Raw genomic sequence first — 14,636 nt, forward strand, 5'->3', positions numbered from 1 at the left:
TGAAATGACAATTATTCGAATAAACTTTTATTAATTCAACATGAAATATAGTTTGATTGTATGATTCAGAGTGTAATTTCTTTTTAACGAACCATGCATCAAAACACGCATTTCATATATTTAGCACATTGTAATTGAATTCAGAATAAGAAATTTTTCTAACTAATTTTAATTTGACTTTAATACATTCTTTCAATATTTAGAAAATGTATTACTTTTGCTTTGAGTTAAATAAAGAAAACTCCATTTTTGCTTTAGAATGTATCAAAAGTTATTAAACACATGAAAATTGGATAATAACAATGTTTTATGTTTGTTTTAGGTAAATTTTCAACGCTATTCTGTATTACTTACAATGGAAATGGTAACCCGAGAAGATACATTTACACTCCTAAAGTAAGTAAAAATTATTTCTTTACGTAGTAATTATTGTAATATTCTACCAAGTTTATACATTTATAAAAGTTTTTCTTTGGCTTCTACGTTTTTATATTTCCTATTTTATTTATTATCAGGACTGCTCAGTTGATTTTGTAAAAGTTTCTCTAGATATTCTTTTAAATTTTTTCATAGTTTATAATTTGAATTCAATATTTTGACTAATCTAACTAAAAGTTAGAAAGTAAACAGCAACCAGACTTTCGAACATCCAATGAATTTCCATACAGAATTTTGTAATAATTTAACTGTTGTGCGTTGAAAAATCAAATCGTAGTAATCAAAACATTAGTATCGTACATACAAAGTATTCAAGAACGAAACCGATAAACAATCATTGATGGGTCATTCTGAACAAAAAGTATTGAATACACTATAGATCGATTCGTCGTCGTCCTTAAAGTATAAAAAGTGAGTGATATAAACCACAAATAATATAAATCACATGCATTCAAGCTGCTTAACTTTCAATGACAATTATTTATTTGAAATTATGTGAAATCGTTTTTACATTGATTTACACAAATCGTTCAAAATTATCATTTCGTGTCCTTATACACACGGGCACTTCCATTGACTACATCCACCAAATATTTGTAAAATCATTGTTAATGCTAACAGCAGTTTCGTTGATGTTTGCTCACGTGATCAGGTTTTCAATTTAAATACACTCTCGACGTTTCACTCTTATCGATAGAAAACATAAACCTAACCCAGATCTAGCCCAAACCACAGAGACAGACTATGTGACAAACTCGGATAATCTCGAAAAGTGATATGTTCTCTGTACTACATTGAAATACAGTACTATAAACATGTGTTTAAGTAATTTTTCTCACATTCTACCTAGCAATGACGCGCCATTTAAAAAAATTGAAACATATTGCACATTAATGATCATAAGAAGTTGTAACGGTAAAAATATAAAAATCGTTCAATAATTTCAATAGAAATTTTGGATCTGCGACCAAAAAAATCCGAAAAATCTTCGTAACACATAAATTACAACTTCAACACTTCTAATTTTTTTCACAATTCTTTTTTTCTGGTACGCCACTGTTAGAGGTGTAAGCGTGATGAACGATGCTTTCAAAGTTTTCCATTGAGGAAAGATCCGATGGTGAGTCGTGGTTACATATCGACTGTACAACAACGATTACACGATTGAAAGCTGAGTATCAGGGTTCACTTTGAATAATAGAGACGTTCTATCTCTCACGAGTGTGCAGAGTCGCGTATTTCAGAAAGTAATGGTAAGAAAATTTCACGAAATGGATGCGAACAATTTTTCATAATTAAATTTTTCGACGATATAACACAGTAACTTCATCCCTGAAGACGTTACTTGTTGCTTGGGTTTGATCAAATGTACGCCTTTTTTTATACTTGTATAATCTTTTCAGAACTCTAGTCTTGTGACGCAACAAGTGTCCCATATTGTTGTTAATGCCCATTACCGTAACGGATAGAGAAATGTATATTTCAAGTTTACGTAAAGCGTTCAGTTTGGCCGCTAACTTTAATTTGCACGGTTGCTCTCGATGAGTCTGCTCTTTTCCAAAGCAAACAGTTCCAGCCCATAACATTTCATTACAGGCAAGAAGTTCTTGTTTTCCAATAAGCATTACCGCCCTTGCCGTGCACCGCAACAGATTACCTAGAAACACGTGATCATGTGAAATCGGTGTATCGATAAGCCACCTATAATGACGTGATATCATCTCTCCTTATCACAATCGATCGTTCAAGGAAGACTGCGATCGCCAGGATCGTTTCCCATTCGACGTGGTCTCTACGTTCCTTTTACGAGTCTACGTCCGCCCCAAAGTACTGTACGCTGCTGTGTTGCGCCACAAAATCCAATATCGCATTGGGAGACTTTACTCGATAGAAGGTCGGTGATCCTGGCATGAAAAAGACAGCTGAGTCGAAGCAATTATGTAAATTCACTTCCAAGATCAAGATACATTTCAACTCCGCTCCACGCGTAGCCTTCCCGACCTTTCTCTTCTCCTCCTTCTAAGGGAATACTCTTCACTACATTGGACTATATGCATGATATAAAGACGTTGTTAAAATCGATCCAGTCTCTCAGGTTGTCCCTTCAACCATTCATTCTCCAGCGATTTGTTAGCGTTCTGCGTTCCCTCGGGGTGTTCAGAGTCTACTTCGATTTATCAAGGCCCTGCCAGTATTACACGGTTGTAAATCATAATGAAGTTAATCTGAAATGATAAGTAACAATGGGAGGTAAGAGAATTGTTTGGTTATTCTGTTTCTTCGTTACCATAAAATCACCGAAAAATGAGAGTTGTTACTGGAAATATACTAATTCCTGCGAAATTCTGTTTTTCTTTCTTATATTGGTCATTTGAAATCGCAGCAGTCTGGAAAATGGGTTATACGTAATTATATCCATAATGATAATTACACAATTGTATTTATTCGTCTAATTCCAGTTTTTAGTGGAGTGTAGTGTGTTTTAAATACTTCAGTCGAGTATTTACCTCGGTAAAAATCAGGCTGTCACAGTTAGTCCCATATAGTGTGACTTTTATTGAAAATGTAGAAATAGGTTATCTTTATGTAATAATCCTAAATCGTAGATAACTTAGTCCTGTCTTGACAATAGAGAGAGAGAGAAAGAGAGAGAAAGTGGGCGAAGTTGTTAATAACATCAAGAACCAAATCTTAGAGTTACTAAAAGATTTACAGCTATATAGTCAATGCTAACATGGGATTGTATCTAAATATATTATCTATGTATAGTTTTAATATATAATTTGGTTTCATTAATGATCTCTTTATTCCTAACTAAAATGACAATGTTGATATAGTATTGAATAAAGTTTTGGATTCATGTCTATACATATAGATGATGTATAAAAACATTTGAACATATTTTCAGAGATACGTGAACGCATATAATTTTGTAATTTATGTATAAATTCTTCTTAAAAGAATGGACGCCGGACACCACTTTACAACGCAATCATATGAACAGACCAACGTTTTTAGAATAATCGTGTTAATTTATATATTCTTTTCTCATTCGTATCATCGAGAAAGATCGGAAGGGCCTCGAATCATCGCGCTAGTTCATTGCATTGTTACGAATTTTTCTTTTTGAACTGTCGCCCTGGACAAACTTAGATTCCACTCCATCCTATTTAATCTCCAGCTCATCAAAGTCATATTGCCCCTTTCGCCGACTGGGAAGAGAACCACAATCGCTCAGGGCCTACTAGCAACGAGGAGGGGTTGGCACATGTTGCTAGCAGGCGTTTACTGCAAACCAAACTAGACAACTTTGAACGCCAGATGTATGAACACAGACAAATTATGAGCAAAAGTTTATAGAAACATTCATCCTAGCCAATCTTGTTTTCGAGTTGTACCACCAAGTCCGTATCTCCTCCGCCAAAAACTTCAGATTAAACCTGCTCTACCTCAGAATCGTTGCGAGCTTCGATTGTCTTTTTTACATTCATTTCCTCATTATTATTCAGTACAGGGAGTTCTCTGTTCACGTGTACTCGGTTATCAATATAAAAATTCGATATTACAAAAATAAATACATCTTACGTTTACATACACGAGTATAACATTGTTATGGAATATTGATAATTCCACATTTGTATTATATTGCAACGATATAATTAAAATTTAATACTGAATATAACAATCTTTGGTATAATAATCGTTGACAGAGGACAGCGAATGTAAAAGTGTAAACGAAAATGATCATTCTTGTGTGCTTGTAATTTTCAAACTCGATTCGCTCGTAAATGAAACTTCAAGTGGAAAAATGTTATTCCTTTTTTTCGACTTATTTTTACACGTATAATCACCACCTGGTACCACTCGTCCAGTAATATCCTGTATAGGACTTCATGCTGGTCCTCCTTCCATGGTGCGAATGGGAGACATTGTTTTGGGAGAACGAGTAAGTTTTCTGGCTGCTTTCCAAAGCGAATGGTTGGCATCCGCTGCGGAGATATATTTCCTTCTTTTTTCTTTTACATGAAGAAAGTCTTTCAAAAACTCCCCCGACTCCTTGGGGCGTGGTTGAAAGTAGTCTGGGATTCCTCTACATTCAAAGATTCCGGATGCGGAGCCTACTCACTGAAATTCCCATGATGACCATACTCGCATGATTTTGAGAGGACACCTATTGTAGTAAAACGCATGTAAATCCGCGAGTAGATTCAGCGAGGATATTCCTGACAAAACGGTCATTGTCTCATAAGACATGGCCCGATAATCACAGACTATCCTTAAAATCAGCCAACTATTGACTCAATGCAGCATGACACTGTTACGACGAAAGGCAGTTAAGTCGCCCGCCCAAACGGGGGTCCCATATAAAACCACTGGATGGACCATGCCAGTCTAGAAGCGGCAAATCTGACCACTTGGACTCCACAAATTGAGGAGGAGCTGGCCCAGGACACCGACTACCCTCTCCAATTGCAACCAAAATGTACATCAAAGCTTTAAGGACTGTCGAAGATCAGTCCCAAATATTTCATCTGGAACTTCACTTCGACACTGGACTTACCTACTCGTATTAGAGAAGGGATGGTAGCTCTTACTAAGGGGCATGTATCAATAGCACTTTTTCGAAAAGTTTGCTCGTGTCGTCGAGAAAACAAATAGCCATGGCACATGGATGAAGAGTCTGCGGGTCTGCCCATATTCCGAAAGAGGACCAACTTGGCTATATTCCAGTTAGAGGGAATTACCTTCGAGGCAGCCGTCAAACTGCTGCTGGAGGTTGTGTCGAAGGACGCCTTGAGCCAAGACCCAAATTCTGGTCACACTATCTGAACTGAGCACACTATCTGAACTTGAGTCGATGTTTTTCATCCCAAATCTTCGGTTGGCCGCATCTAGCTCCTTTCTCTCCCAATCACGGTAGATCAGGTGTTCGGATCCACCGAAGGACATGGTTCTCCTCCTCTGTGATGGGAAAAAAATCGTTTACCACGTTTTTGACAGCTGGGGTGAAGGGAATATGTTCTCTAGATATTAATTACCTCATGACCAAGTTACGAAAATTTAATTTTTAATTGGTCTTGGTTTAACGAGTGGTGGATGCTGCAAAGGACAACGCGAAATGATCTTCCCTGCTTTAGTTAGAAGGTATGAAAATTAACATTGAGCATCCTCGAGTACGTTATTTTCCTGTAGGTGTCGGGATTAATCGGTAAAATTTTGATTTGATTATTATTTCTTTTCAGTTTACACTCGTTTCTGTTTATGATTTTGTCCAGAGAATTTGTCATTGTTTGTATATCAATAACGTCGTCGAGAACGATTTGAAGAGGAGAAGCTGCTTCGGGTGAGTGTTGATTTGTTGGTATTTATATGCTTTCTTCCGGGATGGCTATGGCTGTATTTATAATTTCGTACCCTTCCAGCCTACGTTTCTTGTTGTTGTTATTATCACATCTTGACTGTAATGAACTGTGGCAATTTAAATTTGTATCCCATGCGTTTGAAGATTTTTCTTGAATCATCTTCGATCTAGATACCCAAGTTCGGAAAATCTAGTCAAGATGCACTAACATTGAATATGAACCGATTTTGCATTAGATTTTTTTGTTATGTTACATTGGATTACGAAGAACGTGGACTTACTTAAATTTGTAATAGAAACTTCGCAAAGCATAATCACACACGTCAACATGAAAAATGAAAATTATTATTTTTGTCTTCCACTTTGTTCTTGGCACAATTTAGAAAAAGCATTCCATTATACCCTATTTTCCACTACGTATCCAGGTAGCGTTGCGTGAAAGCGATAGAAACCTTAATGAAAAGTTAATAATTTTGACATTAAGAAAATGATTAAAAATAAAAAGCTCTTTAAAATATATCATTTATTGTTCGAATCCTAATTGCCCATACTTTTTCTTTAAGCTTCTTCCGTTTTAAACATTTTTTTCTATCATAAAAGTAATTATTATCTTCGATGATAGCAGCATTAACGTACTGATGATTTTGTCAACGTGGGAAGTATTGTGAATGGAATCTAATAGCTTTTTAAACAAATCTTCTTCTTATTTTGCGTATTTGTTTTGAAAAAATCGTGGTAAAAGATTGTTCAAGGATATGAAATTTCTCTAATTTTGAATTGTGAGTCGTGATTGAACTTACCGATACGCAAAGACGAGTGAAATAATGCCAAATCGTTGCTGTGTTAAAATATGTCGTTTGTGAACTTGTTGCAAAGTTTTATCTGTCACGAAATTCCAAATTGTGCTTTATATTGTTTACCGTACTATAATTCTGGCCGTCAAACAATTTAAATCGACCATTAGTGTCCTATTTATGGCGGAAACGTAGGAATGTGCAACCATACGAAGGATAATCTCGTGCAGGGAATAAACTGAGATATTGACGCGCAAGAACAGCAATACCGATGGTGTTTTCAATACCAATATCTATTACTTAATTACCGGTTCCGTGAGGAACGCCGATAATGTCAAGGAGGTTAATTACACCGTGCCTGTTTTGTATGCGAATAAAAAGATCTTATTTCGTAAAAGTTGGCGGCTGGAATATTGATCCCTGTCGAGATTTATTCGTCGCGTAACAGGATGTATCATCGAGGCGGTCAAGCGGAATTCGACGATAAAATTCCCTGTTAATCTCCGACCATTTAGGTTTTTTTAATTATTCACCGTTATCTTTCTTAGAAGAAACGTCACAGCAACTGCTATTAATATAAAACGGTATCTTTCGTTTAATCAACCTTGATTCTTTATGAGTGACGCACACCTAGTTCGTTATCATAATTTGGTTCAGTTTATCGATACTATCATTAGTGTCACACACGTATAACGCACGTCCAGAACTGTAATCTAATACTACAATAGTGTGCTGACGAATTTATTTTGAGTGTTTTACGAATAACTTACAGTCTGACGACACAACCGTCGAGGACGTTTAGAATGCTACATTTTGAGGCGAATAGGTGTACACGTCGTTGCAGTGGATCTATCGTGATAATGGACCATTCGTTTCATGCGACGAAAATGCAAGTTATCTTAGTTTAAGTGCAATTTCTCGAGACAGAACACCTTCGTTATTCTAATGAAACCGACTGTCTTGACTTTTGTGACAACCAGAACTTAGATCATAACTTTCTTTACTCCAAGAATAATTTTCTAACGATGATGGTTTCGAAGGCGTGGAATTTATGGTTGTTCTGTTTACAATGTCGTTGATATTTATGGCTACTCGAAAGATATCGTAGACGATTCATATACACCTAATACTATTTCGAGACAGATTCATAATTATTATGTACATTTCTCGATTTGCTTGAAACTTTACCTATATAATCTAGATAGTCGTATCTATATTTCGTGTTAATAATATTTTTTACGTACTGTATAACATATATATTATAACTTAGGAAGTATTTTATAGTAAATGTTCATTCAATTCAAATACTTTTGTGAGTCACTGTATATTTGTCGTCTGAAACTCTGAGTATGTGCATCTCTTGAGTTTTGTAGGCTAAAAGCCCTCATAAAAGTTAGATTTATTGTAATTCTGACGTTATTTTTCATAAAGATCCTTTCTATGATTTCACGAAGAATCGATGGGGAAACATTTGATACGATGGAAGCACTTTGAGCACTGATATCACTGTATACGTTATATAGCGCTAGTCATTATTTGATAGAGGACAAAAATTATTTAGGAACTCGTACACGTTAAGCAACACTAGGTTAGTGTGGCTGGGTTAGACTAGATTATCCGTATTATGGCTTGGTACGAACTGATCGCTCTGTTGTAGTACAAAATTAATAGAAAAATCGTAGCAGTCAAAAATGCAGACGAAACTCCAAAATTTTATCTAAAAGGGTGAAGCAAAGTTCCAAAGAATCGAAAAGTAGAAGAGACGAACACAAGCTTACTATATAACAGTAGGCTCACTTGTTTGTTTTGATTTCAATATTGCCACAAGGATTCATCACGATGATCTTGCACACGGTTAAATATGCGGTTCGACAAGGTTTGTTTGAACATTGGATGATTCTACTCTACAATTCCGGTCTATTTCAACCTCTAAAATTCACGTTTCTTCTGAGCTTCCTACCGTGTGTGACGAACCGTTTCATAATATAAAAGTTCTGTGACGCAAGGTGGAAGTGCGAGTCAAAGTGAAATCTCTTTACCAGTGAAGACAAATAACAGCAATGATATCACTCCTTGTCACAAGGAACGTGATAGTGCATCGTTCTTTCTTCTTTCCTTTCTTTTCATTTCCACTTGTTTTCTCTTCATCAATCTTTCTTTCTTACGTGCTAAAAAGGGGAGTGAAAAGGGGAACGAATCACGACGGTACCATGCGTTTCATATCGTTGCATGTTCTCTCGCGAAACCGTTGTTTCATCAAATAGCTCGTTATCTGCTGCAATGATTCACGCTTCGTGAAATTGTGTCCTGACCCGCGACGTAGGGGCTCTCGTGATGCGCGAAGTGACCAATAATAGACCGTGCGAAGAAAATCTTTCCCACTAGACTAGAATGACAGATCTAACCACAACGAATGAACAATTGAGTTTCATAATTTACAGTATTACTTGAAAAATTGTCAATCCCAAGACTATGATAACATCTCAGACAAATAGATGAAATATGACTGCTGTTAGGTTTCTGGTTCCTTGGCCTTTGTGCATACTGTGTGATACAAACGTGCTAGTACTGCGATCCTTAAACTTTATTGCGAATACATTGAGAAAAGTTGTTGAATTTGCATTAATTCACATATTTTCAATCGTTTGTGAAAATTTCAATACTTTTGGAACGTTAAATGTGAAATAAAGTTGTCATTACATTACGCATGTCTTCCGGTAATAGAATAAAAATGTTCAAAAATATTGAATAAGATTGGAAAAAATTATAAGTTTGAAACAAGTAATTGGTCTAATTGAAGTATACTGCAAATTATTCAGCAAAATCCAAAAGTAAGTGCCTCAATAGTAGCTGCAAAGGTAGAAAATGATTTGAGAAATGTATAATAGTACACCCTAAAAATATTTGAAGTATTTTTAAAAAATCTGGATTTAAATCTGGTTCTGTTTTGTGAAGGATGTAATTGTGGAAGATTTTTTTTATAACCCGGTTTTAATCTAATCATTACGATCCTCCCACTTCTATTTTCGGTGCCATCGACACCTGGATTATAAATTAGTTCCATTCTCAAATGGATTGAATAGATTAGTTCTTTGTGTTAGATTCCAAATTCTTTTGCTGTCTTCTTCTATTATTCTCTTGAAGTGATTTGTCAGGTATAGATAGAGGATCTGGATCAGTGGATCAGTTGGCACGGTTGGAGAGTTAGCAGCTTCTTTAGCAGCGGTATCTGCTAACCTGTTTCCAAGAATGCCTTGGTGGGATGGTCTCTAGATAAAGATTACAAACACAAATTTATGCTAGGCAATTCGGTATATCTTTCGTATACTTTTTGGATAATTTCGTGTTTATTGTTTTTAAATGTAACTAGCAGGGCTTTGATCACGTCAAGAATGACGTCTATGAATGTCACGTTCGTAGAATCTAAGTATACGTTGGGTATACTATTTGCGCTGACCACTTCTAATGAATGTATTCAGTCAAATTCATTCAGTTCATTAAGAGAATCTTGATCATTCAAAAATTTAATATTTAGATTTTCAATTTTTTGCCAGCTTTCTTCTTTTTCGATTATATAAGAGCTGAGGATTTACAGTCCACATCTTTAAACTGTTGGTAAATTTACCTGTTCTATTTCCATGTAATGAGCTATACTTATTCGCGGCTCTGTCGTCTGTAATACGGAGGTCTGCACGGTTTATCGTAGTATTAGTATTAGTATTGTCGGTGACACTGTGTTTCAGTATTGTGCAGAAAGTGTTTAGCTACTCCTTATACATTGAGCAGTTTAAAGTGTCAGTGGTTATGAAAGTACGGTATTTTGTGTCGTCCCACGTTAGTAAGAAGAAATTGAGAATTTTTTTAACATATTTTAGCATGATTATATTTGCCTCCTGAAGCTTAAAATGTGGCTAAATTCAATTTCGAAAATATCAGTTCTTAGATACGTTAATTTTGAACACATCCTAACATTGTTCATCTTAAATATATTTTCTGTTATCGTGGATTATTGATAGAATATTTGAGAGGGTGATTCGTTCGACTGATTGTATCAAAGGTCTTATTTCTATAGTGTTTGCATTTATCGTTATCATCTTATAGTTGGAGGTTGATAAGGAAACAAATTTTTTTTGTCTAGATACATCCAAATTCTCTTGTTTGATATTCTCGACATGAATCTACTAGCTTTAGAACCTATCAAGTTTACTATTTCTTTGGTGTAGTCTTTGATAGTGATATAATGACTTGATCTTTTGTGACGGGGAATTTTATTTTTACTACGTTTCTATACTTGATTTACGAAGCGTTGGTATTATTGATTGAGTTTCCTACTACAGAATTATTGAAGGATGTATCTGTGGAGTCTATGTTACTTTCTTGATAAGTTTTATCAGATTCCATTTTTGGAAGATCTTTTCGTAATTCAAATTATGTCTCACTGACTCTAACCAGATTAAGCTCCATCACGGCCTTTTATGATATTTATATTAACACTACTGCACTATATTATAGCATACATTGACTAACACGTCTGAACACGGTAACGGTTAAACTGCTTATCCTACCTTATATTTGCTTTCTAATCAAAATAGTGAAACTTATTTATCACATTATGAGGAATTAATGAAAGCGAATAAAACATAATTAACAAGGTGTGAGCTACTTCAGGAATTGGTAGTGATAACTTTAACTTAATTGTTATTTGTAGATATTGTATATTATTCATTAATTATTTTTCTGCTGGTACTGAGATATGACCATAACACAGAATGACATATCAGCCTATATTTTTATAAAAATCGACTTTAAACATAATTTACAAGATCACCTTCACTTTTTTCCCTAAACATGGTAGTTTCGTTACCTAGTCATGATACTGATTCAAAAGAGAATTTAGTTATCTATAATGATATGACATTAAAATGACTTTTATGTTATGTTAATTCACATATTTATTTTTATTTTTCATCGTCATTATTGTCATAATGATTAAAGTTCTTGAAATAATCATGGTTTATAACTGCTTATAGATAATATGCCTAGCAACAAGTAGATTGTGTTCTTATATCTTGGCCACGTTGTGTTTAGGTTAGGACTTTTACCACTTTTACAATGAATGCTTCTTTAGACCTGTTTAACAGCTGATACTTAAAAAAATTGTACACAAATTAGTACGGCTTTTAAACACTACTTGTAAAAGGTGTGTAAAGAAGAAAATGGACCGATATCACTTTTAAATTAACCGATTGATATAAACACATATTACCAGATAACACGAAGATCCAAATTATTGACTGTTTAATCAATAGGAAGAAGTCCATAAAGTATTAAGAAGAACATAATTTGCAAATATTATAGAAAGGAGGTTATTCAGAATTGCTTGGGATACGAGATTGACTGCGAGATGCTTTTTGTGTCGTCATTAAAATCACGAATACAGGGCTTGGAGTAGAATCAGTGTGTTGCCTGAGACCAAGAGGGAAAATGGTAGAGGTGGAAAGGGAGAATGAATGAAACCATTCAGGTAACATGTTTATGCGTTCATCGCCGGAATGAAACAACCCGGCATACCGATCGGCACGAGCAACAATCCGGGAAGCAGATGGTATAGGGAGAGGAACGGATTATACCGGTTGTTCGAACGATAATAATAAAGTGCATAATCTTGTACAATAAATGGGAGCGGCTGATATTGGTGTACAGCGAAGCGGCATAATGACACTTGCCAGTTGCTGGATGCGTGTACGCTATTTTAAAATACCGTGTAATTTTAAGATTGGAATGGACTGGTATGAAGATTATTATGCGTTTACAGAACAAGTTACAGCCGATCAACTGTTTTACTGAAAAAAAAAAATACAAGACAGGTGGAACGAGACACGAGTTAAGTCTGCTTTCAGTATTAATTCCATTAAAATGGGTTTTGTCAACCAAAGCCTAGAAATAGATCTCTTATTTACAATATTGGGCTTGATAAATTTGATAAAAAACTACAGTAGTCCAACTATTAATAAGTAAATATGTCCGCTGCTTTATTAACATTTGTGTCAATTTTTGGAAAAGGAAGTGTTTTCTTTGTCTTTAAAGCAAAACAAGAATAATGGTTTATTGTTAAATAGGAGTCTCAACCACTCTCGTATTTAAATAACGTCACACAATTTGACATTGATTAGCAACTAATTTTCTTATTGTATTTCGTGTAACGATACAGTCTGCTAACATACGGAACATTACGTAGGCGAGGGAATCCATGACTTGATGCTTTGGAGGTAGATTTTGTATAGATAATGATGAAGATCTTATCACTTCCACGTAATTAACTCACACTTCTCAGCGAGTTGTCTCCAAAAGAGTATTACACGTAAATGTATAATAGTTGTCTTACCTCGGTTAATTGGATGGTGTTTTTCTTTACCTATGAGCTATTGTATTTTGTATACGCGTGCAATCTGTACGAATATGCCTTGGGGATGAAACTTTGCTGAATATTTATCGCCTCGGTAGAACAGTCTTGAAGATAATCTGTTCTGAAATGGTCGGGAGAAGACAAATTTCATTCAGAGAGCAACGTCCTTAAAGGAGCGCACACAAAGGCTTCTACTATACATTAAATGTTCGACCTTTGTACTACTTGGAAAGAAATAGCTCGAAACTCGGACCATTTTTTGCATCACACAGGATTCCCCATTAAGAAAGTACTAATTAAATTGTAATTTGCTGTACTATTTTGTACCCATTATAAAGAAATCTTAATAAATTATAATAGCTGTAAATGATATAATGGATTTATCAAAAAACTTCAGTATCAACATCTCTAAGCTAAAATTGATAAGTTTAAATATTAATTAGAGATTTGTTACGAACAAATTTTTGTACAATTAAACATTAGTTCCTAGTAAAATAAATGTTTCGTAACTTAATCTGTAGAATTTAAATGATACATCATTTTTACTATTGGAATATATTAATTTAATTTCGTATTAATTTTTGCATCTTTGTACATTATTAGAACAAAAAATTTTGAATTTAAAAGAATGTTAAAATAGTAAAATAATATAAAAGTATTAAAATAATTCTCCTCGGTGCCTGCACGCTGGTTACACACTGGATATTCTCTTTCATATATTTTAGATTTCGTATTTTTTCAGTCATGTTACAAGAAACTTTCCAAATCTTCTCATGTAATCTGTGCTTCCATAAATGTAAAATATTTTGAAACATTTTTCTTTTTTGTGGAAGAAGTTGATTAGATCGAACGTGAATTATTTTATTTTTACATGTGTTATTTTATTATTAACAAAATATAATGTCAATAATTGTTTCATAGATAGAGGTGTAAAGGAGATGTAAAAGTCAAACCCGTCTTTTTATCCACATTCTGATAAAACCTTCTAACACGAATACAATGATCTGTATCATGTAAGATTGCAGTAATCAGTTGTAAAAGAAAATAAATTGTTTCAAGTCATTTCTTAATAATAACTATATGTCTTTTCTGCTTGTTCATATTTCGTTGATATCGCTCTTGTAATAGTTCAAGTGTACCACTAAATGTAAATACATTACATCTTTGATATATTTTCACTTACACAATTTTTTTTAGAAACTATGGATATAAAATATTATTATTATTGGTCTATTAAATAACTCAAGTTGTCTCATTTCAGGAAATTACCGTTTTTTTCTTTTTTTATAGTTGTATAAAATAATGTTTACTGCAACGAAACCGTACGAATGAGGTAGCATTGATGAACATACACATACACTGCAAATTTTTAAAAATTACATTTATTTACATACTTCTAAAGTATGTAAATTCAAGAATATTCTCTAAAAGTCTAGAGACTGTTTGTTAAAAATTGACGTAGTTACTGGATTATAAACGCAACAAATTTAAGCCTTGCTAAACGATTCGATTGTTCGAAACATTTGCTATCTAGCCAGTTTCCTAATGCAAATACCAATGAAGTACAAGTAATTGCTTTTAATAATTTCAATGAAATTTCAACTTGATTTACGTGATATTTGGACATGTACTAACC

General features: G+C 34.3%; 1 protein-coding gene across 2 annotated transcripts in view; it reads left to right on the top strand.

Moving 5' to 3' along the window:
• Window positions 1-14,636, top strand: part of Twin (CCR4-NOT transcription complex subunit 6-like twin) — a 424,494-nt gene that overhangs the window by 311,043 nt on the left and 98,815 nt on the right. For both annotated transcript variants that reach the window (XM_076313825.1, XM_076313824.1), the window contains exon 5: window positions 323-396. The gene's annotated coding sequence lies outside the window, so the exon portion shown is untranslated. The remainder of the gene's footprint in view (window positions 1-322; window positions 397-14,636) is intronic.

Source organism: Ptiloglossa arizonensis, chromosome 6, assembly GCF_051014685.1.
Source record: "Ptiloglossa arizonensis isolate GNS036 chromosome 6, iyPtiAriz1_principal, whole genome shotgun sequence".
NCBI classification, from domain to species: Eukaryota; Metazoa; Arthropoda; class Insecta; order Hymenoptera; family Colletidae; genus Ptiloglossa; species Ptiloglossa arizonensis.